Here is a 23,128-nt window from a genome sequence, read left to right as displayed (position 1 = left end):
TAGTCCAGCAAATTTGTTAACTTTTCCCTACCTTAATGTACTTTCCTTTTATGTATCTTTCCTTGATAAATATTGTAGTTCTCCCCTCCCTCCCCTCCCACTGTACCACTAAGGTCTTAATAGTTAAGTAAGAAAACTGTCTGACTTATTTGTTTGTCTATAAAAGTTTTTATTATCATTGTACAACGCTTAGTATCCTAGGATAAGCGTTTAATCAAATATATGAATAAACTTGAAACTTGACCTAGGCCTTCATAGTGCCGCTGAATGACCATAGCTAAACAGGATGTGTCAGGAGTAGTGTTGAGGGCGGGATTTGGACGGGATGTGGGCAGGCTTAGACTTAGTCATACTGCATGTATAACCGAAAGTTATACAGCACAGGATCGACAGAACTTGGACGTTGTGACTTAGACCATTTAAAACATGGTCTAAGTCACAAAAAACCACCTAAAGTCACCAGATATGCACTGCAAACATGTAATACAGACCCCCACACACTACCCCAGTGATCAGCCTCCAAATTTTCGAAAGGGAAAAAAATTTGGAGGTAGTTTTCGAAAATGTGTCCTAAGCTGGTTTTTTTGGGGGGATGACTTGCAACTTAGATGAAAACGGACTTAGACGTTTCTTTCGATTATGCCCCTCTACGTGTATTAAATAAAAGCTTCAACAATAATAATTAAAGATTAAAATATGTTTATATGATACCAAAATAAAAGAAAGCTTAGATAAAGGGTCTGAGATCTAACTCCATATGTAGACCATATGGTGTCACTATATTGAATTCATAAATAAACCGCTGTTCCTCTTTCAATGAAATAGTATCTGGGTCTCCTCCTTTTCATCTTATCTCAATCACTTTTAAAACAAAAAACTTCAAATCATCAATAGAATGTCTCTTAACATATCAATGTTCAACAACTGGAGCGCTCTGTATATTCCTGCTAATACAGCTTCTATGTTCTATTATCCTTATTTTAACCATTCGTTTTGTTTTGCCAATATACCATTTCTGGCATGTGCATATTATCACATAAATTACATTATAGGAATTACAATCACTATAATCCTTTAAACTAACTAATGTTCTTTTGCATGGATGATCATAGCTTAAAACAGTCATGCTACAAATTGAATCACCTCACTCGTCGAACCGATTTCCAGATCGTTTATAAATATGTTGAAGAGCAGGGGTTCAAGCACCAAGCCCTGCAATACCTAACTGGTGACGCTCTTCCAGTCCGAGTATTGTCCATTTACCTCCAACTCTCTGTTTCCTATCCGCCAGCCAGTTTTTAACCCATGTGAATATTGCACCCTCGATTCCATGTCTCGCAATTTTCCGAAGTAGTCGTTCATGTGGAACGTTGTTGAACACCTTCTGAAAATCCAGATATACAGTGTCGACTGGGTCATCCTTGTCTATCCGCCTGTTTACTCCCTCGAAGAAGTGCAGCAAGTTCGTCAAGCAAGATCCTTCCTTTGCTGAAGCCGTGCTGGCTGGTCCTCATCAGATCGTGTCCGTCAAGGTGATCAATGATGCGGTCCTTTATCAGCTCTTCTACCATCTTTCCCGGTACAGAGATCAGACTCGCCGGTCTGTAGTTTCCTGGGTCTCCCCTCAAACCTTTCTTGAAGATTGGCGTAACATTCGCCACCTTCCAATCTTCCAGAAATATTTCCTGATTTGATCAACAGATTGGCTATTAGTTGAAGGAGTTCAGCTATAGTTCCTTGATGACCCTCGAACGGATGGCATTCGGTCCCGGGGATTTATCTCTCTTAAGCCTTTCAATCTGCCTGCATACCTTGTCTAGACTGACTGCCAACCCTGTCAGTTTCCCGTCTTCGTGTCCAGCATATAGCCTGTTGTGTTCCAGTATGTTGTGTATATTCTCGTCGGTAAATACAGACGCAAAAAATGTATTCAGTTTGTTGGTGATGGCTTTGTCCTCCTTTGTTCTTGTTTTGCACACTCGCAGTAGGATGTCATTCTTTAACCAATGCCCATTGGGATCGATTCTACGAATTGCACTTTAAATTAGGTGGTGGTGACCCGCACTTTTGTAGGCAGCTGCCAATAGTGGCGCTGTTTGTAGAATCTGGCCCATTATGCTTACAATAATTTTCTCTGGTATCTATCGTCTCTATTGACAATTCAATCTTCCAAAAGCTGCTGAGAGAAAATGTCCCTCATTTCTTCACTATCAGCTCCAGGAGAAAAGGAAGCATAACATGATTGGAACTTGCAAATATTGCTGCTTTTCTCATTGCTGCCAGTGAGTTCTTAGTCTCTACTGTGCCTGTCAGTTAAAGGACAACCATTGGCAAAAGTTTTTATAAAGTACTTGCTGCAATCTAGTGTGAAACTATGCCACATTTCACAGTTCTTCATAAGACCACAAGGTAGTAACAGCTTTTAGTCCCAACTAAACAAGCAATTTTAATTAAAGTGCAAAACTACGCCTCTTTCTCATTTCAAGGTTGCCTGAACCAGCAGGCAGTACTTACTGCAGCAGCTGCTGATAGAGATGCTTTTGTTCTTCTCTGATACAGGGGTCTGTACACCTCATATCAATTTTTTGGGATGCCCTTTTGCCAGACTTAACATTGAGAATCTTGTTATCATCTAGTAACTGGTAGGTATCAGTTGCCGATACCAACTCTCCGTTATTGTATTTCCAGCTATATTTTACAGCTGCATTGCTAAACTCATTACAGAACAGGATGAGAAAGCCATTTTCTATTTTGTAGTCCACCACTAACTCACCCCCTCCCCCTCTTTTACCAAAGCATGATAGGGGTTTTTGTGGTCAAACTGCCTGCTGATACTGCTCACACACACTCATAGAATGTCAGGTGCAGTGCAGAGCATTAAGCACCCTGTCTAGCACTAAAAACCACTAGCATAGGTTGGCAAAAGGGATGGGGGGTGACATTTATGTGTAACAGAGTACATCTACAGTAGAACAGTATTAAGGTTAGTGACACGTTGTTCTCTGCATTAGTAAACACCACACACACACCTTTTACAAAACCACACAAACAGTTTTTTGCACCCTGACCCCACAGAATGCTTCCCACTTCTCCCGACATTCATAGGAACCATCAGGAGCAGTACAGGACATTGAGTATAGCTCCTGCATGCAAAACAATGCTAGCACAGTTTTGTTAAAGGGGGCCATTGGGATGCACTAAACTCTTCTACTTAGCACATGGAGAAAAGTTGTGTCCATAAGATGAATAGGCATAACGCTGGCGGATTAACATAGAAACATAGAAATAGACGGCAGATAAGGGCCAAAGCCCATCTAGTCTGCCCACCCTAATGACCCTCCCCTACCTTTCTCTGTGAATAGATCCCACGTGTCTATCCCATTTGGCCTTAAAATCAGGCACGCTGCTGGCCTCAATCACCTGTAGTGGAAGACTGTTCCAGCGATCAACCACTCTTTCAGTGAAAAAGAATTTCCTGGTGTCACCTCGTAGTTTCCCGTCCCTGATTTTCCACGGATGCCCTCTTGTTGTCGTGGGACCCTTGAAAAAGAAGATATCTTCCTCCGCCTCGATGCGGCCCGTAAGATACTTGAACGTCTCAATCATGTCTCCCCTCTCTCTGCGCTCCTCGAGCGAGTATAGCTGTAATTTGTCAAGCCGTTCTTCATATGGAAGATCCTTGAGTCCCGAGACCATCCGGGTGGCCATTCTCTGCACCGACTCCAGTCTCAGCACATCCTTGCGATAATGTGGCCTCCAAAATTGCACACAGTATTCCAGGTGGGGCCTCACCATGGATCTATACAATGGCATAATGACTTCCTCCTTACGGCTGACGAAACCCCTTCGTATGCAACCCATTATTTGTCTTGCCTTGGATGAAGCCTGCTCCACTTGATTGGCAGACTTCATGTCCTCACTGACGATCACCCCCAAGTCTCGTTCTGCTACCGTTTTTGCTAGGATCTCGCCATTAAGGGTATAAGACTTGCATGGATTTTGGCTGCCCAGGTGCATAATTTTGCATTTTTTGGCATTGAAGTTGAGTTGCCATGTCCTAGACCAGCGCTCCAGCATGAGTAGGTCGTGCATCATGTTGTCAGGCATTGAATCTTTGTCTGTTGTGCATTTGCCCACTACATTACTTAGTTTGGCGTCATCGGCGAATAATGTTATTTTACCTCGAAGCCCTTCTGCCAAGTCCCTTATAAAGATGTTGAATAGGATTGGGCCCAAGACTGAGCCCTGTGGCACTCCACTGATCACCTCCGTCATTTCGGAGGGGGTGCCATTCACCACCACCCTTTGAAGCCTACCTCCAAGCCAGTTCCCAACCCATTGCGTCAATGTGTCACCTAATCCTATAGAACTCATCTTGCCCAGCAACCTGCGGTGTGGTACGCTATCGAATGCTTTGCTAAAGTCCAGGTACACGATGTCCAGGGACTCCCCAATATCCAGCTTCTCCGTCACCCAATCAAAGAAGCTGATCAGGTTGGATTGGCATGATCTCCCCTTAGTAAATCCATGTTGTCGGGGATCCCGTAGATTCTTTTCATCCAGGATTTTATCCAATTGGTGTTTGATTAGAGTTTCCATTAGTTTGCTCACTATCGATATTAGACTCACTGGTCTGTAGTTTTCTGTCTCCATCTTTGAGCCTTTCTTGTGGAATGGAATGACGTTAGCCGTCCTCCAGTCCAACGGGACGCTGCCTGTACTAAGGGAGAGGTTGAAGAGCGTGGACAGTGGCTCCGCCAAGACATCACTCAGTTCCCTAAGCACCCTGGGGTGCAGGTTGTCCGGCCCCATTGCTTTGTTAACCTTGAGCTTTGACAGCTCACCGTAGACACTGCTGGGCGTAAACTCAAAGTTACTAAAAGGGTCAACTGAGCCAACCCTTGTCTGTAGCTGAGGGCCAAGCCCCGGCGCTTCTCGGGTGAAGACTGAGCAGAAGTATTCATTTAATAGTTGGGCTTTTTCCGAATCCTTATCCACATAGTCTCCGTCTGGATTCCTAAGACTTACAATCCCGCCTGAGTTTTTTCTTCTGTCACTGATATACCTGAAGAAGGATTTATCTCCCTTCTGGATGTTCTTTGCCAGAGACTCTTCCATGTGGAATTTAGCCTCTCTGACTGCTGTTTTGACGGCTTTTGATTTGGTCAGGTAGTCTGCTCTAGAGTCCTGCTTCCCTGATTTTTTGTAAGAGATGAATGCTTTTTTTCTTCTCCTTGATGAGGTTTGAGATCTCTGCAGTAAACCACTGTGGCTTATTGTTCCTTCGCTGTTTACTTACTGATTTAACATAGCGGTTTGTTGCTTCTTGTATGGTGGCTTTCAAAGTCGACCACATTTCTTCCACATTATCAGTTTCAGCTTGGCTTTGTAGCGCCTGGTGAACGAAGTCTCCCATTTCTTTGAAATTTGTGTCCTTGAATTTGAGGACCTTGGTCAGTGTGGTAGATTTAGTGAAACCTTTCCTGAGATTGAACCATACCATGTTGTGGTCACTGGAGGCCAATGTGTCGCCCACCGAGACCTCTGTGACACTTTCTCCATTGGTAAGTATCAGGTCCAGTATTGCCTGATCCCTTGTTGGTTCCAACACCAGTTGCCTGAGTCTTGCTCCCTTCATAGTGTTTAATAGCCTCCTGCTGCTTCCGGAAGCAGAGGTAAGTGTAACCCAATCCACATCAGGCATGTTGAAGTCACCTAGCAATACTGTGTCCCCACGCAAGGTGATATTTTCTATATCTCCGATTATTTCCATATCCAGGTCATCCTGTTGTCTTGGGGGTCTGTAAATTATGCCAAGATACAAGCATTTGTCTTTCCCTCTGGCCAAATTAACCCAAAGGGATTCCCCAGTGTACTGGACATCTGTGATTCTCGTGACCTTAATGTCATCTTTAGTATATAATGCTACACCTCCTCCCATTCTGCCCTCCCTGTCCCGGCGAAGCAAGTTGTAACCCGGTATGACCATATCCCACCCGTGGGAGTCTGTGAGCCAGGTCTCGGATATCGCCACCACATCCAGGTCGGCATTCCTTATTTCTGTTTCCAATTCCAGGATCTTGTTTCCTAAACTGTGTGCGTTGACGTACATAGCCCTCCATGTTGTATTTCTGTTATGTCTCAATGGGGATATTTCTGCTTGAGCTATTTGAACACCTTTAGCATTGTTTGCGTTATTTGTGCTTTCCTTAGGCCCAGAACTACAATGTGTATTCCCCATATACCCAGAACTACAGTGTGTACTCCCCTTAGACCCAGAATTACAATGTGACCCATAAATATGATGTGACCCTACTCCCGACTTGAAAGTGTGTGCACTCACCCCCGACACAGAATTTTGGTGACTACTTACCTCAGCCTCAAAAAAGTATTGGCAGTTTAGCTCGCCAGGTATGTTGTTTATGCCTGTACCCTCCCCCGACTTACCTAGTTTAAAGCCCTGTGGAGAAGGCGGGCTAGACGGTGTCCAAGGACATTCTTCCCTCTTCTGGTCAGGTGTAGCCCATCATGTCCCTGTAGCCCTTGCAGTGCTTCTCCATGGTGCAGAAACCCGAAGCTCATCTCCTTGCACCATCCTCGCAGCCAGTCGTTCGCCCTCCGTATTCGATCCTCTCTGGCTCTGCCCTTGCCCTTCACTGGGAGAATCGAGGAGAAGACTACCTGCGTATCCATCCTCCTCAGCTTCTCCCCCAGGGCCCTGAAGTCTTCAGGTATGTTGTCCGGGGTGCTCCTGGCGGTGTCGTTGGTTCCGACGTGGATTAGAATCATGGGGAAGTGGTCTCGGGGCTTGCTAATGTCTGTCTTTGCCGTGCACTGTTTACTTATGCGGCAATCAGCGTGTGACAGTTACATTAATGCGGCTATTAGCGTGCGACTACCTTAACGCAACTCTATCGCATACACGCCCTCCTAAACGCCATGTGCTAATTAGACTATTATCGCATGCTATTTCAGGCTACGTGCCTTGGTGCGCTAATTTTTTTAGCGCACCTTAGTAGAAGAGGAGGTTAATATTAGTAGCAATTCAAGACAGAGAGCATCGTTTCCACTTTAGATTTACCTTTTGGTTAATTTGGATTTTGATAGTTTTCATCAAGTTATTTTGAGTTTACCCTCCTATCTTCCCCTACTTGCAGTCCAGGATGTAATGTAATGTAATTTATTTCTTATATACCACTAAATCCGTTAGGTTCGAAGCGGTTTACAGAGAAATGTACATTAAAGGATACAATAAAATAAGACTAATAAAGAATAGGTACTTGGAATTCCCTTACTGTCCCAAAAGCTCACAATCTAACTAAAGTACCTAGAAGACTGATTACTGAGCAGTAGGAGTAAAAATTAAGACAGAAATAGTAAACAAGATAAGAAACATTCTAACAAGAGTACACTGATCTATCTAAGGCCATAATTCTTTTAAAGTAAAATATACATCTCAGTAATAATAAAATTGAGATAAATTTGTTTGAATTAAAATTAAATATGAAAAAGTTTTAAAAGAAATATATATGGACATAATAAATGTGAAAAAGAATGAATACAAGGGAATATGAGAGGAAAAACAAAACCGTTGAGCAATGGAATTCTGAAGAAAAATTTAAAATAAAGATATAAAACAAATAAATAAAAAACAGTAAAATTAAGATATGGTAAGCATGATGATATAAAAGTCAAAAGGGACTAACATCACTTCAGTCAGACCAACAAAACACTGTCCCAAGTACTTCAGCGGTTATATCCGATCTGCCGCTATTATCATCCGATGTACACCAACCACAGGAATCTCCTCCGATGAAAAGAAACAGCTTTCAATTTCCAGGTCGACAACCAGTACACTGGACAGTCCAACCTCCACACAGATCTCGCTGACCTCAACTCTCCGCTCCCAGGTCCATGTCCTCTCCTCTCCTCCCCACCCCTTGCAGTCTTGGATCCAGGCTTGGATCCCCTCTGATGACACTTCCTAGTCACGGGACACATACTGGTGCCTAAGAGTGTATGTGAGTGAGACCAGGGTTATATGAGCTGCAAGCAGGGAAGCAGTGAAGGTAATAATTAAATTGTGTGAGGAAATATGAAATAAGTGCTGCTTTTAATAGGAAATGGCATTGATTTTTAAATGATTTTAGAACTATAATTTTAGTATTTTTATTTGAAACTGGTATATCAAAGAAGAGACAAGTTAATTTAACCATGTATTTTTAATGGGTATAACTAATGGGCAGACTGGATGGACTGTTCAGGTCTTTATTTGCCATTATTTACTGTGTTACTATGGTACAAGGATGCCTGTGGCATGCCACAAGGCCATTTGTTCGTGAAGCTATAAATCAGCTGTTTATATGCTGTGACTGAAGCCATTGGAGTTAGTTGAGAACCAGCTCTGGAGAGAGTGACATTCTGCTGAGTGTGTGCAGCGCAGTAAGAGTTCTTTGGGGTCAAAACTGGTTAAAAATAGGTAAAGTTCAACTAGGTTTGACTGAACTTTTGTGTGTGAAAGCTGTTCCTGAGCGGGGGGAGTGGCAAGATGTCGGCGATGTGAGGAGCCGAGTGAGACGCAGTAAAGATCAACTGCCTCTGCTTTACTCATTACACATCATACCTTGTTTTACCTCGATGCCCCATACAAAGAGGAAAGGGGTGATTAGGGCCATTTCCTCGCCGGCCCTGGTGTCTACCCCGGTCCAGCAGACAATGGATTGCTTCTTCTCATCTCTCCCAGCAACTGTGCAGTCCAGAGTGGAGAGCCTGCCATTGGGCGGAGATAAGAGAGAATCTTTCGCTCTTTTGGGCATGGAAACATCGCTTTTTTCTCCGGGTTCCCTCAATCCACCGTGTCCAGTGACTACAGGGGCGCTGAGGCATGAGATACGCGATCCCGGAAGTGGAGACACGGGGTCTCCCAGCAAGGGCACGACGTCCACGGCAGAACAGCTGATGGTTGCAAGCAAGAGAGAGGAGTTTTCATCCTCTCCCACAGAGGCGTCCTTGAATAACATCTGTCTTCTCCTTCAGCATATGGAGAACAAAATGACTAAATCATCGGAAAAGGTAACCAAAATAACAGATAAACTTGACTCCTTAACTATAACTGTTGAATTAATGAAAATGGATTTTACAGGCCAAGCAAATGCAGGATGAAATACACCATTTGCAGCAGTTTAAGATTGCATCAATTGAGGATAATACCTCAATACATAGGAAATTGGAACAATTTAAGAATTTTAATAGACTTTAAATCTTCATTTCCTAAACTTTCCCCTAATTCCGGGAGTGTTACCCCTGTATTTACTAAAAAGGAATCTGACTGAAAATCTATGAATTTCCTCAAATTGTATTCCTCCAATAAATAAGATCAATTATTTGCCTAATAAAAAGATTCCTGGAAGAGAAGAAGAAAAAGGAAAAAAGAACAATGAGATAGATTTTGGTAATGTGACTAATCTTCATGAACAAACAATAACAGCTGACACTGATAGAGCTACGCTCTTGTAGCTCCTTTTACAAAGCCGCGCACGGAATAGTGCACGCTAAATTGCCGCATGCTCTAGCGTGGCTTTATAAAAGGAGCCCATGGTGCCATTTGTATTAGAGTAGGATGTTAACATGATCTTGAAATTATATTTTAAAAATTCTCAAAAACTATTTGGGGAACAGAAAATATGGATATACCCTGATGTTGCTAAAGACTACTCAAGAACGGAGGAAAGAATTTCTTTCTTTGCATCAAGAAACAACTAAATTAGGTGCTGTTTCTTTTGGCATTATCCTGCAAGTGCCTGGTTAGGTACTTAGGAGTCAAGGAAATTTCATTTTAAAGCCTATTAGATAGACATTGGATTAGCATTGCAAGACATATTTCAAGTTTCAAGTTTATTAGGATTTTATATACCGCCTATCAAGGTTATCTAAGCGGTTTTTACAATCAGGTTCTCAAGCATTTTTCCCTATCTGTCCCGGTTGTCTCACAATCTATCTAATGGGGCTACGGAGGACTGAGTAACTTGCCCAGGGTCACAAGGAGCAGCGCGGGGGTTGGAACCCACAACCCCAGGGTGCTGAGGCTGTAGCTCCAACCACTGCGCCACACACTCCTATTTCCTAAATAACATCATTTTGATTTATTTCCGGAAAATAATTTTAGCATAAATTTAACACTTGAAGTGACAAACCAATTCCTCGGGAAATTCTTGATCTGGAAGCAAAGGTTCAGCTTTAACCAGCTGATGGGAGCTGCTTTTAAATGAGTTTTCCCAGATATTTGCTGATTTTTGCCTGGGCTTGGAGTGAAAATACTGTAGCTGTAGTTGGCAAAAAGGGCTACACTGCCTAGGAAGCCCTTGCTAGGGATTAATAGACAAGCATTGCTTCTGAGAGTGGCAGTGTCCTAAAGTTTAACTGTGCTGGTGCTGGTGCTAGAAGTGACGAGTGAGTCTGACTGTATCTACATGCTGTATCTGACTTAAAAGGGGGTTGGGAATCTAGATAGGGACCCTTGCTTATATTCCTTTTGCATGGGGTTAGCTAGAAGTGGATTTTGAAGTGGAGGGTGAGCCAGAGGAGCACTGATGTGTCCGACTACATGCTTATGAAGCATATGCTTATGAAGCTTATGAATTTTGATACCGCTGACGCAGCACGACAACGCGAAACGGGAGGTTCCCCGTTGGGTTTCCTAGCTGCTTTGCCCAGGATCGTGAATTTTGAAGTGCCTGGAGAACGGCAGCAGCTAAGTGGTTTTTCTTTTCATGGGCCTCTTTGCATGGGTCAGGACTGTTGTGTTTTTGTGCCCCTCATCCACAGTTTCACGTTTGGGGTTCTGTACCCCGGGTACTATTGGACATTTTCTCTGCAGGCTACTATAGTGTTTTTTGCCTTACAGTTTTTGTGTGGATGCAGGAGTGTTTGGAGAAGTGGAGTTTTTTGCCAAATGAAGCTGAACTGAGGCTTTTTCTCCACTTCTTTTTTCTTTTTCTTTTTCAAATTTTTTTTGTTGGGTTTGGCCTCCTGCTGGTTTAACACCTGTGCTGTATGAGTGTGTGTGAAAGGCCTTGTAGTGTTGCAGTACCTTTGGTGTACCTTTGGTCCATATGGGGTTGTGTGGTAATTAGAATAGTGGTTTATAGCCGACCCTTATCCTTAGTTTAAGTGTGTAGTGTTAGCTAGTAAACACCCCCCCCCCACACACACACAGTGTAGTTCTAGGCATCTATGAAGCTGAAAAACATTATTGTTTTAGAGGATCTTCCAATTTCCAAGTTTATTATTAATTTGATATACCGCCATATCAGTTTTTTCAAGCTGGTTATACATTAAAAATTAGGATAATACAAAGAATACATCATAAGAACATAATTAACATAAACAAACAGAAAACAATACATATCACTGGACAAACAGGTACACATGGAAAAAGGGGAAGAATTACAATAATGTTAAAGAAAAGGAAAGATACAAGGAAAAGAACAAGAGGACAGGGGTTATGACAAGATGGTACAATGCAAATGGACTAAAAAAGTTTAAAAATCCTTAAAAGGAAACTCAAACTTGAAAAGTGTCTTTAAAAAGAAATGTCTTAACAGATGATTTGAATTTATCGAGGTTCGTTATCTCTCTTAATGCATTCAGTGCTGAGTTCCAAAGAGTTAGGGCGACTACAGAAAAGATTGTATTTCTTCTAGTATTTATATAGTTGAGGGATGAGATTGCTAATAGATTTTGATCAGAGGATCGGAGAAGACGTGATGAAGTATATGGTATCAAAAGTCTATTGATGAATTCTGGCTGGCCAGTGTTTCTTGTTTTAAAAGTCAGTAATAATGTTTTATAAGTAATTTGGTGATATATAGGGAGTCAGTGGGCTTTTATTAAGAGAGGGGTTACATGGTCAAACTTTTGGGCCTTATAGATAACTTTTACCGCGGTGTTATGGACTATCTGAAGGCATCTTAACTCTTTTTTAGTAATTCCATGGTATATAGAGCATTACTGTAGTCAAGCCAGGAAATAACTAATGAGTGAATTAAAGTATTTAAAGCAGAATTGTCAGGAAGTTTAGATAAAGAGCGAATCATTCATTGATGGTAGAAGCATTTTTGTACGACTGTGCTTATATGTTGGTGGAAAGTGAGATTATCATCAAAAGTTATACCTAAAAGCTTAATAATATGAACTGTCTGTATAGGTATAGGTATAGAGGCGGCACAAAATATACAGATTATGCATGCTCTAAATAGGAGTGAAAGAAAGGAGAGTTCTTATTTTCTTGACGGTTACGCTGTTATTGATGGGTAGAAACAGCTTTTGAATTTAATAGCCATTTTTATCACAGCTGCCCTAGTTGTTATAATGATATAGACCAGAATCCTGTACAGCCACGACCTTTGGGTTTCTTTATTACAAAAAGCAGCTAAAGACAGCATACCTGGGCTTCAAGGTCATAGGTCTGTTGGAGCATGAGTGGAAGCGAATGGTAAAAAAAAATGAAAGGGGCTGTGCAGACTTTCTGGCTAGCGCTTCATTACTGCAACCCTTGGTCCCTCGAGAAGCCCTTTTTGGGGGTAGAACAAATGCTGTTTCTCTATTCTACAAAGCAAAACCTGGGGAAAAATACACTACTATGATTTTACCAGTCTATAATACCCTTTTCTCAATAAAACAAAGGAATATCCAACAGGCCATCCACAAATCATTTATGACAACTTTGGTCCCCCCGCAAATTACTTCGGCTTTATAAAAGCAAAAGTATACCCTCCGAGAAAGCTCTTTTTCCCGGTGTTATCCGTAACGGTGGGCAGTAAGCTTATGTTTCCTTTGTGTCGTACATGCGCCAATGTATGGCAACAGGAAACAAGTGCCCACACAGATGAGGAGAGAGCTTTCATGGGGACTTGGTGTATGATGCAGATGGATGTAGCCATTGCAAAAGGGTATGTGGTTGTTGAAATCTATAAAATCTGGCATTTTGAGCAAAAATCTGATAGGGTCTTTTCTGAATACATCAAAATGCACCTCTGTCAAAAACAAGAGGCTTCTGACTACCCCTGGTGGTGCAATGATACAGAAAAACAAAACTTGTACATATCTGATTTCTGTAGAAAAGAAGGTGTACTTTTGCATGCAGATCAGATTAAGCTAAACCCTCTAAACATCAAATAGCAAAACTTTTCTCTGTGGGGGAAATTTGGTCAAAGGACAAACCTGCCTACCATTAGCATTGTCGGAGAGCCCGATTTTTTAAATACCTGTTTTCTCCAGAATTTAAGGTTTCATCGTGCAACTTTATCAATGATGAAACAGCCTGTGTGTCTTGGAAGCACTCAAAAGACCGCACAACTTTCCAGGTAACACAAATGTTTTCATCACCTGTTTTACAACAGCCTATGCACTTTAGAGTTGTACAAGCTTCTAGACAGTCTACAAAAGCGTTGTCTGTACCACAATACAGATTCTGTGATATTTATGAGCCGCGAGGGTGACTGGAACCCCTCGCTGGGTGATTATTTAGGGGAGCTTATATGATAGGAAGCATATATAGCAATATTTGGTATTTTTGCCCTCCAAGATGATGAGTAAATTGTGCCAATCTCTGGTTATACAGCCTGTTGACTGGTGAGATCATTTCTTTGTGAGTTTTACAATGCAATTAAATGATGGAGTTGCAAAATCATCAAAGATGAATTGCACAATATCTGTTTGTCCTAGATCTGATGTACAATCATTAAAGGCTTAATGATTACCAGCATTAGAGCAATTGGAAGAGATTGGTGATGTATCTAAGATGGTGGGTGAATGGTATGCATCTTTAAAATATTCATTAGATGATATAACCGCCTTGAAGATAATTAAGGGCTCCTTTTATCAAGCCGCAAATTTTCATCATGCGTTAACCCCTGCGCTGGCCAAAAACTACCGCATGCTCAAAAGGAGGTGGTAGTGGCTAGTGCGGCCGGCAGTTTAGCGCGTGCTATTACGTGCGTTAAACCGCTAGCACGGCTTGATAAAAGGAGCCCTAAGTTACAGCAGAAAACAAAGAATTTGAACTTGAGAGAAGAGAATTGAGGAAGTATGAGTGAACTTGGAAAAAGACTAGGGATGTAGATGATTATGACAATTATAACTTTAGAATGCATAAATATCAAGAATTCTATAAAACAGGGATAGATATAATACTGAAAGGATAAAACATCTAGTGAACATACCTAAGGACATTTTTGAAATGGTAAAATTTTTGGTTAACAGCCCAATTATTCAAAAGGAAAGACCAGAGCCAATTTCAGGAGATATAATTAAGCAATTGGGCAGTTGTATTGTACCTTCTTTGACTGTTATTATTAATAAATCTTTAGAACTTGGACAAATGCCAGAGTTGCTCTAAATTGTATTGGTAAAACCTGTGTCGTAGAAGAAAGAACATTTGGAAGACAGTTATTGAAAATTACAGGTTTTTTGTTTTGTTTTGTTTTTTTAATAAACCTTGATTCATTTTCAAACTTAAAAAGTGCATATAGGAATACATACAGAATATTTGAAAAATAGCACTTACATCTTTCAATCAAATACAAGAAAATTATTTTCACCCCCCTCACCACCCCCCCCCTCCCCTATTTCAATGTAATCAAGAAAACCAACCAATATTACTTCTATATTTTTCATACAACAATCCCAATATACATCATGGTTCTGCCCATAGAAATGTGTATACGATTGTATTTATCTACTGTTGTGACCTGCCTAGAACTAGTGGCAGGTTGGTGCCCCAGAAGTGAGAGGAAGCCAGAAATGAGTGCTCCCAGCAGGAACCCTTGAAAAAGCCAGTTGTGGTGAAACGGGTCCCGTCGGGCAAAAAAGCATTGGGGCAAGCACACTCGTATACAATAAAGGAAGTAAAGAATGACATTAAAGTGGTTTGTCATTTTTTTTTTTTTTTTTCCGAATACTTTTGGATTTTGATTGATTGGTGATTTTCAATCCTGACTAGTGAGGTTCTTTGTACTGTTTGAAATTTATCCCACCCCTACAATTGGTTTTTGTAAAGATACTAGAGCAATTCTTGCATTTTTCCCAAGCCAAATACATTTTGTCAGAATTCCAGAGCTGTGGAGTCGGTAGATAAATGTTCCGACTCCTCAGTTTTTTGGTACTTCAGACTCCGACTCCAGGTACCCAAAATTTCCTCCGACTCCGACTCCTCGACTCCAACTCCGACTCCACAGCACTGGTTAATTTTCAGATCGTTAAAATGGAATGTTAAGTTGAGAGAAATGAGCATTTTCGACACCACCTTCTTTTTGCTTTTAATCAAGGTTCTAAGGCCGCAGAAGCTGCTCGCAACATTTGTGCTATAGCTGAAAGAATCGCTCATGATTGGTATGCCAAGTTCAAAAATGGAGTCGGTAGTTTTTTGTACTTCTGACTCCGACTCCGACTCCAGGTACCCGAAATTTCCTCCGACTCCGACTCCTCGACTCCGACTCCACAGCCCTGCAGAATTCTATTTAATTTTTTATAAAAGGACCCTGGAAACAAAAAACTGGCAACATACCCATTTGGTAACAAACCACAGGCAAAATCATTATCTTAACAGTTTGTACTCTCCCCCACCAAGACAGATGTAATGGATTCCAATGCTCACACATTTCTGTGACCTTCTACAATAGAGATTTTTCATTTACTTTCATTCTCTCTTCCAGAGTATTTTTTATCCAAATACCTAGATATGTTATCCCTTTTCCCTTCCAAAGAAAGGGGAATGGATCAAATAAACCTTTTGTGCAATGTACATTAAGCGGAAGCACCTCTGATTTACTCCAATTTATCTTATATCCTGAAAATTTCCCAAATTTCTCAATCTACTCCAGTAAATGTGGAATGGTTGTTCCAGGATTTCTCAAATGAAGCAATATGTCATCAGCATAAGCAGAGACCTTGTATTCCCGACCTGCATAAGGAATACCCTGAATCTCCTCTGCCTGTTGAATAACTAATAACAAGGGTTCCAGTACAATGTCAAAAAGCAAAGGAGACAAAGGACATTCTTGTCTAACACCCCGCTGCAAACAGAAATGCTCTGAAAAATTATTATTAATATACAGTCTAGCAACAGGGAACTATACAAAGTTTGAATCATTTGAATAAATCCATAACCAATACTAAACCAATCCATTGCTTGATACATGAAGGTCCATTCTACACGATCAAAAGCCTTCTCTGCATCCAAGGACACAGAGAAGGCTGGATCGTTCATGTCTTTTGTTAAATTTAACATATGAAAAGCCAATCTGGTATTATTGGAAGAATGTCTTTGAGCAACGAACTCTGTTTGGTACATACCAATGATATAAGGGAGAACCTTGGCCAAGCGTAAAGCCAATAACTTAGCCAAAAATTTACCATCTACATTTATCAAAGAAATAGGCCTGTAATTTGAAACCAACATAGGATCTTTATGTGGCTTCAGCAAAATAATAGTCAAAGATTCTGCCATAGTACCTGTAATACAACCTTTAGTCAGTTGAACCTGATATAAATTTAATAGATGAGGTAATAGGATACTTTGAAATGCTTTGTAAAACTACAGTGAAACCATCACCACCTGGAGCAGGTCCAACTCTAAGGGACTTCAACGCTGTTTTTAATTCTTTCAACGATATAGGCTCTTTAAGACTTCCTTTTATATGCTCAGGAATTTGTGGTCCCTTAATTTTAAAAATTCTAAACCCTCTAGTGCTTTATTTGAATAAGGCACAGAAGAATACAAAGCTTTATAATATTTCAAAAATTGTTTTAAGATAATTCCAATTTCAGATTGAAGGGCAAATTCTGTAAGAAGCGCTCAAAAGTTAGCTGCCTATATAGGCACTGTTCAGTGTGATTCAAGTATAATTGGGTGCTGTTTAGTGAATCACACTGAGCGGCACCTATTTGGACACCTATTTTTGAGGTGCCCATTAAACAGGCCAGCTCCAGGCACACTTAAAAGTTAGGCACCTAGCTGAGCGCTTAAGCACGCTTAAGAGCAGCGATTCTGTAAAAAGGCGCCTAACATATAGTCACACCCACGCTTAACATGCATAGCGCCTATTTTTTTGAAGGCCACCTAAATTTTTAGAGGCACCTTGTTACAGAATCGCACTTTCTTGATAGGCGCCTATGTTTCAATCAGTGCTAATTGAGCTTGTTATTCAATTTAGGTAGGCGCCTCCGAAATAGGTGCCTAACTTTAGGCGCTGGTTACAGAATTTGGGCCTGATTCTCTCCCTTCTCATCTGTGATAGCCACTATTTTTACTTTCCTTTTTTTAGCTTTAAGATAATTAGCTAATATTCTTCCCGCTTTATCTGAGTTTCCATAATACAGAGCTTGCTGAGAGAACAGCTCTTTCCTAGCCATTTGAGAGGAAAGCTCATTGTACTTATATTTATCTTTTAAGAGGGCTTGCAGAGTAGTTGGGTCCCATTTCAGGGCCAATTGTGCCTCCAATTCTTTAATATTTTGTTTCAAATTAGAAAATTCTTTATTGAGCTGTTTCCTAATGTGTGCCGAATATGAGATTATTTGCCCTCTCATAGTAGCTTTAAAAGCATCCCATAAGGTTTCCAAAGAGGCTTTATCTGAGGCATTTAAATGAAAGTATTCAGTAATTTTTGATTGAAATTCCTCAATAAAGTTGTAATCTGCAAGCAATGTATTATTGAATCTCTAGACAGGTCTACTATAATCTTGCTCAACCATTTTCAATTCAATACAAATTCTACCATGATCTGACAAAATGATTGGATCTATGGTGGCCTTTGTAACCTGCTGTAATAAATGATCTGATACAAATATATAGTCTATTCTAGAAAATGATTTATGTACCTGGGAGCAGAAAGAAAATTCCCGATCATTAAAATGAAGAATTTGCCAAATATCCTTTAAACCACAAGATTGTACCAAATTATCTAAGAGCATAAGAACTGCCATCTCCGGATCAGACCTTCGGTCCATCAAGTCCGGTGATCCGCACAAGCGGAGGCCCAGCAATGTGTACACCTGGTGTAATTTTAGTCACCCATATCCCTCTATGCCTCTCGTAAGAAGATGTGCATCTAGTTTGCTTTTAAATCCTAGAACGGTCGATTCCGCACTAACCTCTTCTGGGAGAGCAATCCAGGTGTCTACCACTCATTGTGTGAAGCAGAACTTCCTGATATTTGTCCTGGACTTGTCCCCCCTCAGCTTCAGTCTGTGTCCTCTTGTCCGTGTCACATTGGACATTGTAAATAATTTTTCTTCCTGCTCTATTTTGTCGATTCCTTTCAGTATTTTGAAGGTCTCGATCATATCCCCTCGCAGTCTCCTTTTCTCAAGGGAGAACAATCCCAGTCTCTTAAGTCGTTCCTTGTATTCCAGTTTCTCCATACCTTTTACTAGCTTCGTTGCTCGTCTCTGCACCCTCTCCAGCAGTTTTACATCCTTCTTAATGTTGGGAGACCAATGTTGGACACAGTATTCCAAGTGTGGTCTGACCATCGCTCTATAAAGCGGCATTATAACTTTCTCCGATCTACTCGTGATTCCATTTTTTATCATGCCTAACATTCTATTTACTTTCTTTGCCGCTGCCGCGCATTGTGCTGATGGTTTCAGGGTCCTATCTATCAGTACACCCATGTCCTTTTCTTGTTCGCTCTTATCCAGAGTTGCACCTGACATTATATACTCGTGTTCCTTGTTCTTTCTGCCTAAATGCATTACTTTGCGCTTTTCCACATTAAACTTCATCTGCCTTAAATCTAGCCCTAAAGATTTTATTATTCTGCTAGGTTTTTTATCCAATATCAGAACCATAATTGCATTAAAGTCCCCGCACCACTAAATTAGAAGCAGCCAGTGGCAGAATCAATTGTTGAAGAGATTAAAAAAATACATTTTGATTTGAATTAGGTGCATAGATATTAACAAGCTTCAGAGTATTTTTCCCCAAGCTCATATCCACCAGTACCCATCTCCCGTGGGATCTGTAGATAAGAACATAAGCAATGCCTCCACTGGGTCAGACCTGAGGTCCATCGTGCCCAGCATCCGCTCCCGCAGTGGCCCAACAGGTCGAGGACCTGTACAGTAATCCTCTATCTATACCCCTCTATCCCCTTTTCCAGCAGGAAATTGTCCAATCCTTTCTTGAACCCCAGTACCATACTTTGTCCTATTACGCCCTCTGGAAGCACATTCCAGATGTCCACCACACGTTGGGTAAAGAAGAACTTCCTAGCATTTGTTTAGGATCTGTCCCCTTTCAACTTTTCCGAATGCCCTCTTGTTCTTTTATTTTTCGAAAGTTTGAAGAATCTGTCCCTCTCTACTCTCTCTATGCCCTTCATGATCTTGTAAGTAACTAATAATAATAATAATAATAACTTTATTTTTTCTATACCGCCGTAATCTTGTGACTTCCAGGCAGTTCACAGTGAAGAGAGCTGTACAATCAGCGAATTACAGTGTACAAATAGAGCAGATGTCACTGAGCAGTCAGTGATTATAGTGTACAATTTAGCAAGAAAAAGGTATTAATGGGTTATAGTATAATCTTAACATGTTACATTAAAAGGGGCTGGATGGCCAGCGAATTACAGAATACAAATGGTGAAGAAGACACTGAATAGACAGTGAAAACAGAATACCGTTAGTGAAGAGGCATAGTATCAGCATGAAGAGTAATAGCTTTAAAAAAAAAAAGGGGGGGGGGGGCGTTTTCTGACTAGGAATTAAATCTTTTGAACAGAGCGGTCTTGATTTCTTTCCGAAAGGCGCCATAGGTTAATCTGGCTCTTTCAATGAAGTTGCCTAGCCAGGTTTGCTGTTTACCAGCTTGAAATTTGAAAGTTCTATCCAGAAAGGTTCTATATTTGCAACCTGTGATCTTCAGGTAAGCAAAGAGGTTGCGATTTCTGGTTGTCCTTTTGGGGGTGTTAAGTTCAAAGTGAGGTAATAGATAATTGGGGGTCATTCCCCACACCAGTTTATAGCAAAAGCAAGAGAACTTGAATAAAATTTGTGCCTCGATTGGCAACCAATGAGGCAGTTTGTAGTAAGGACTAATGTGATCACTTTTCTTTAGTCCGAATATTAAGCGGATGGCCTTGTTTTGCACTATTCTTAGTTTTCTCACATTTTTTTTAGGAATACCCACATAAATAATGTTGCAATAGTCTAGGGTGGATAGAATCAATGATTGTACCAGTAGTCTGAAGGATAGTGGGTCGAAATATTTTTTGATAGTTTTTAATTTCCAAAGTGTGGAGAAGCACTTTTTGTCACCGAGTTTGTGTGTTCGATCAAGGTCAGGTGGGTGTCTAAGGTGACTCCTAGTATTTTTTTTATTGTTTTAAATATTGGGTGATCGTGACCTTATAAGTATATTGTTGTTGTAGTGATTTTTTCCTTTGGACTTGCCAAGAAGATTTTTGTCTTTTCAGAGTTTAGTTTCAGTTTAAAATTGATAGTCCATTGTTCTATTTCAGTCATGATATGGGAGATTTGTTTTAGGGTGTCATTTGTCATGTTAGTCACTGGAATTAGAATAGAGATGTCATCTGCGTATATATAGTACTCCTTGCATCGAGAGAGGAGCGTGGGAGCCCTGCTCCGCCCCCCTCCCGACACAGAGGAGCCGACTTTTGGACAAACTTTGCCACCGGAGAGCCTGCCTTCTTTCCAGTACTCCCTGCATCGAGAGAGGAGCGTGGGAGCCCTGCTCTGCCCCCCTCCCGACACAGAGGAGCCGACTTTTGGACAAACTTTGCCACCGGAGAGCCTGCCTTCTTTCCAGTACTCCCTGCATCGAGAGAGGAGCGTCGGAGCCTAACATAACACTTAACATAACATAACATTTAACATAACATAACATAACAGAAAACTAACATAACACTTAACACAGGAAGGAACTACAACAACCAGCAGACATGAAGCTTTTATTGATCCTATTGATCTATCTATTAAGCAATAACGTTAGGGACGTTATCTCACTATATCCAAAATCTTACTCCGTTCACTACCCTGACACACCCATTAGGCTGCTAACTAACCAACAGGAAGAAAGAATAAATCATATTAAAATAATCACAAGCAACAGTAGACCTCACCGCACCCTCAAAAAAAGGACAAGGGAAATAAAACCTATCAAAATCACTACACACACCTCAACCATCACTACTACCTCTGTTCCCTGCGCCTACCTCAACACCAGATCAGTAAGGAACAAAGCTTTCTTAATCAAAGATTGGACCATCATCAAGAAGTTAGCCTGCCTTTTTCTAACGGAAACATGGCTACTGTCAGAAGAGGATCCAATACTTAACGACCTAATACCAGATAACTACAAAATTCACATGTTAAATCGTGAAGACAGAAGAGGGGGAGGACTGGCTGTCATTCTTAAGGAAGAACTTGAACTTGAATTAACAGACTCCAAGATAACCAACCAATTAGAAACACTAGCATGCAAAATTAGTAACAAGGATCTAGAAGAATACCTCTCCTGCATTCTATTTTACGTCCCGCCAAAAAGCTGGTCAAAGGCCAGAGAGGACTTCTACGAATTCATCTTACATAACTCAATTATCCCGTCTTATAATATTATAGCAGGAGACATAAACCTACACTTAGAGAACGAGGACAATCCTGACACAAAAGATTTTAAAAACTTCCTATCCTCACTCAACTACAATCTCCCTTCATCCACACAAACTCATGAGAAAGGCCATCAGTTAGACTTGGTATCTATGTCCTCAAAAGAAATCCTAAATCCCACTATTTCTATATCCGACGGCTTCTGGCACCACGACATCTGGTCCGATCACTTCACCTACTACTTTAACTTAATCTGGAACCAACCAAAAGAAAAAACTCACCCAAAGATAAAAATAAAAGAATATCTCACAAGGGGCCACATCAACCCAGAGGAATACTGGGCACACTACGAATCGCGCGAGGAAATAAATGAAGGGGATGAGTTCTGGGAACAGTGGACAAAAACAAGCACATCCATCTTAGATAAAATAGCCCCTAAACGAAACAGAACAAAACGCTCAAATAAATATAATAAATGGTTCGACTCAGAACTATTAAAAATGAAACAATCAGTAAGACGACTAGAAAGGATCTGGAATAAAACGGGAGAAATACCAGACCGGAACAACTGGAGATCTAACATAAAGGTCTACAAACAACTGATAAAAGAAAAACGAAAAACATTCTACTCATCCAAAATACACACATCCAACACAAGTTCAAAAGGAATCAACACTAAAGAACTGTTTAACCTGGTCACAAATTTATTTGATACCACACGCCACAATCAATCCATGCACGACACAAAACTCCCATCAGCAGACGATCTAGCACAACACTTTGACTCAAAAATTGTGAACCTAAGGAACACGTGCCCAACAAACAACACACATGCACATCAAATAGCCAACACACATGAAAATGAAATACCAGTGGATATGTTTTGGAACTCATTTCAAGATCTAGAATGGAATAACTTCATAAAACTCTATAACAAATATACTAAATCACACTGCATTCTAGATCCCTGTCCCCCCAACATTATGAAAGCAGCTCCTTCAGACTTTAAACTAACACTATGGAGCTGTATGACCAATAAGTTCAAAAACGGAAAATTCCTAACGAATAACGGTCACATTATAATCACCCCAATTCCAAAAAATCGCAAACATTCCCTAACATCAGTAACCAACTACAGACCGGTAGCATCCATTCCATTCTTCGTAAAAATAATGGAAGGTTTAGTACATACCCAATTGATGGACTCCTTGATCAGTTTTCTCTACTACACGAAACCCAGTCCGGCTTCAGACCTCTGTTTAGCACTGAGACGGTGATAGCAGCGATCCTAGAACATTTACGCAACCTATTCACCAAGGGCCATAACGCCTTAATCATGCAATTTGACATGAGCTCGGCCTTCGACTTGGTGGACCACAAAAAATTACTACAATGTTTAGACGCAATCGGCATTGGAGGTGAAGTACTTGACTGGTTCCGAGGATTCCTTACGGCCCGCACCTATCAGGTACGCTTCAACGGTAACCTCTCTAAA

General features: G+C 40.9%; 1 protein-coding gene across 1 annotated transcript in view; it reads left to right on the top strand.

Moving 5' to 3' along the window:
- Nucleotides 1-8,737: 8,737 nt before the first annotated feature.
- Nucleotides 8,738-23,128, top strand: part of LOC117359646 (beta-1,3-galactosyltransferase 5-like) — a 48,240-nt gene continuing 33,849 nt past the window's right edge. The window contains exon 1 of the mRNA XM_033942828.1: nt 8,738-9,072. The gene's annotated coding sequence lies outside the window, so the exon portion shown is untranslated. The remainder of the gene's footprint in view (nt 9,073-23,128) is intronic.

The sequence above is a fragment of the Geotrypetes seraphini genome, chromosome 4 (genome assembly GCF_902459505.1).
Source record: "Geotrypetes seraphini chromosome 4, aGeoSer1.1, whole genome shotgun sequence".
In the NCBI taxonomy this organism is placed as follows: domain Eukaryota; kingdom Metazoa; phylum Chordata; class Amphibia; order Gymnophiona; family Dermophiidae; genus Geotrypetes; species Geotrypetes seraphini.
The sequence above is the reverse complement of the archived record's forward strand: the minus strand, read 5'-3'. Positions and strand labels throughout refer to the sequence as shown.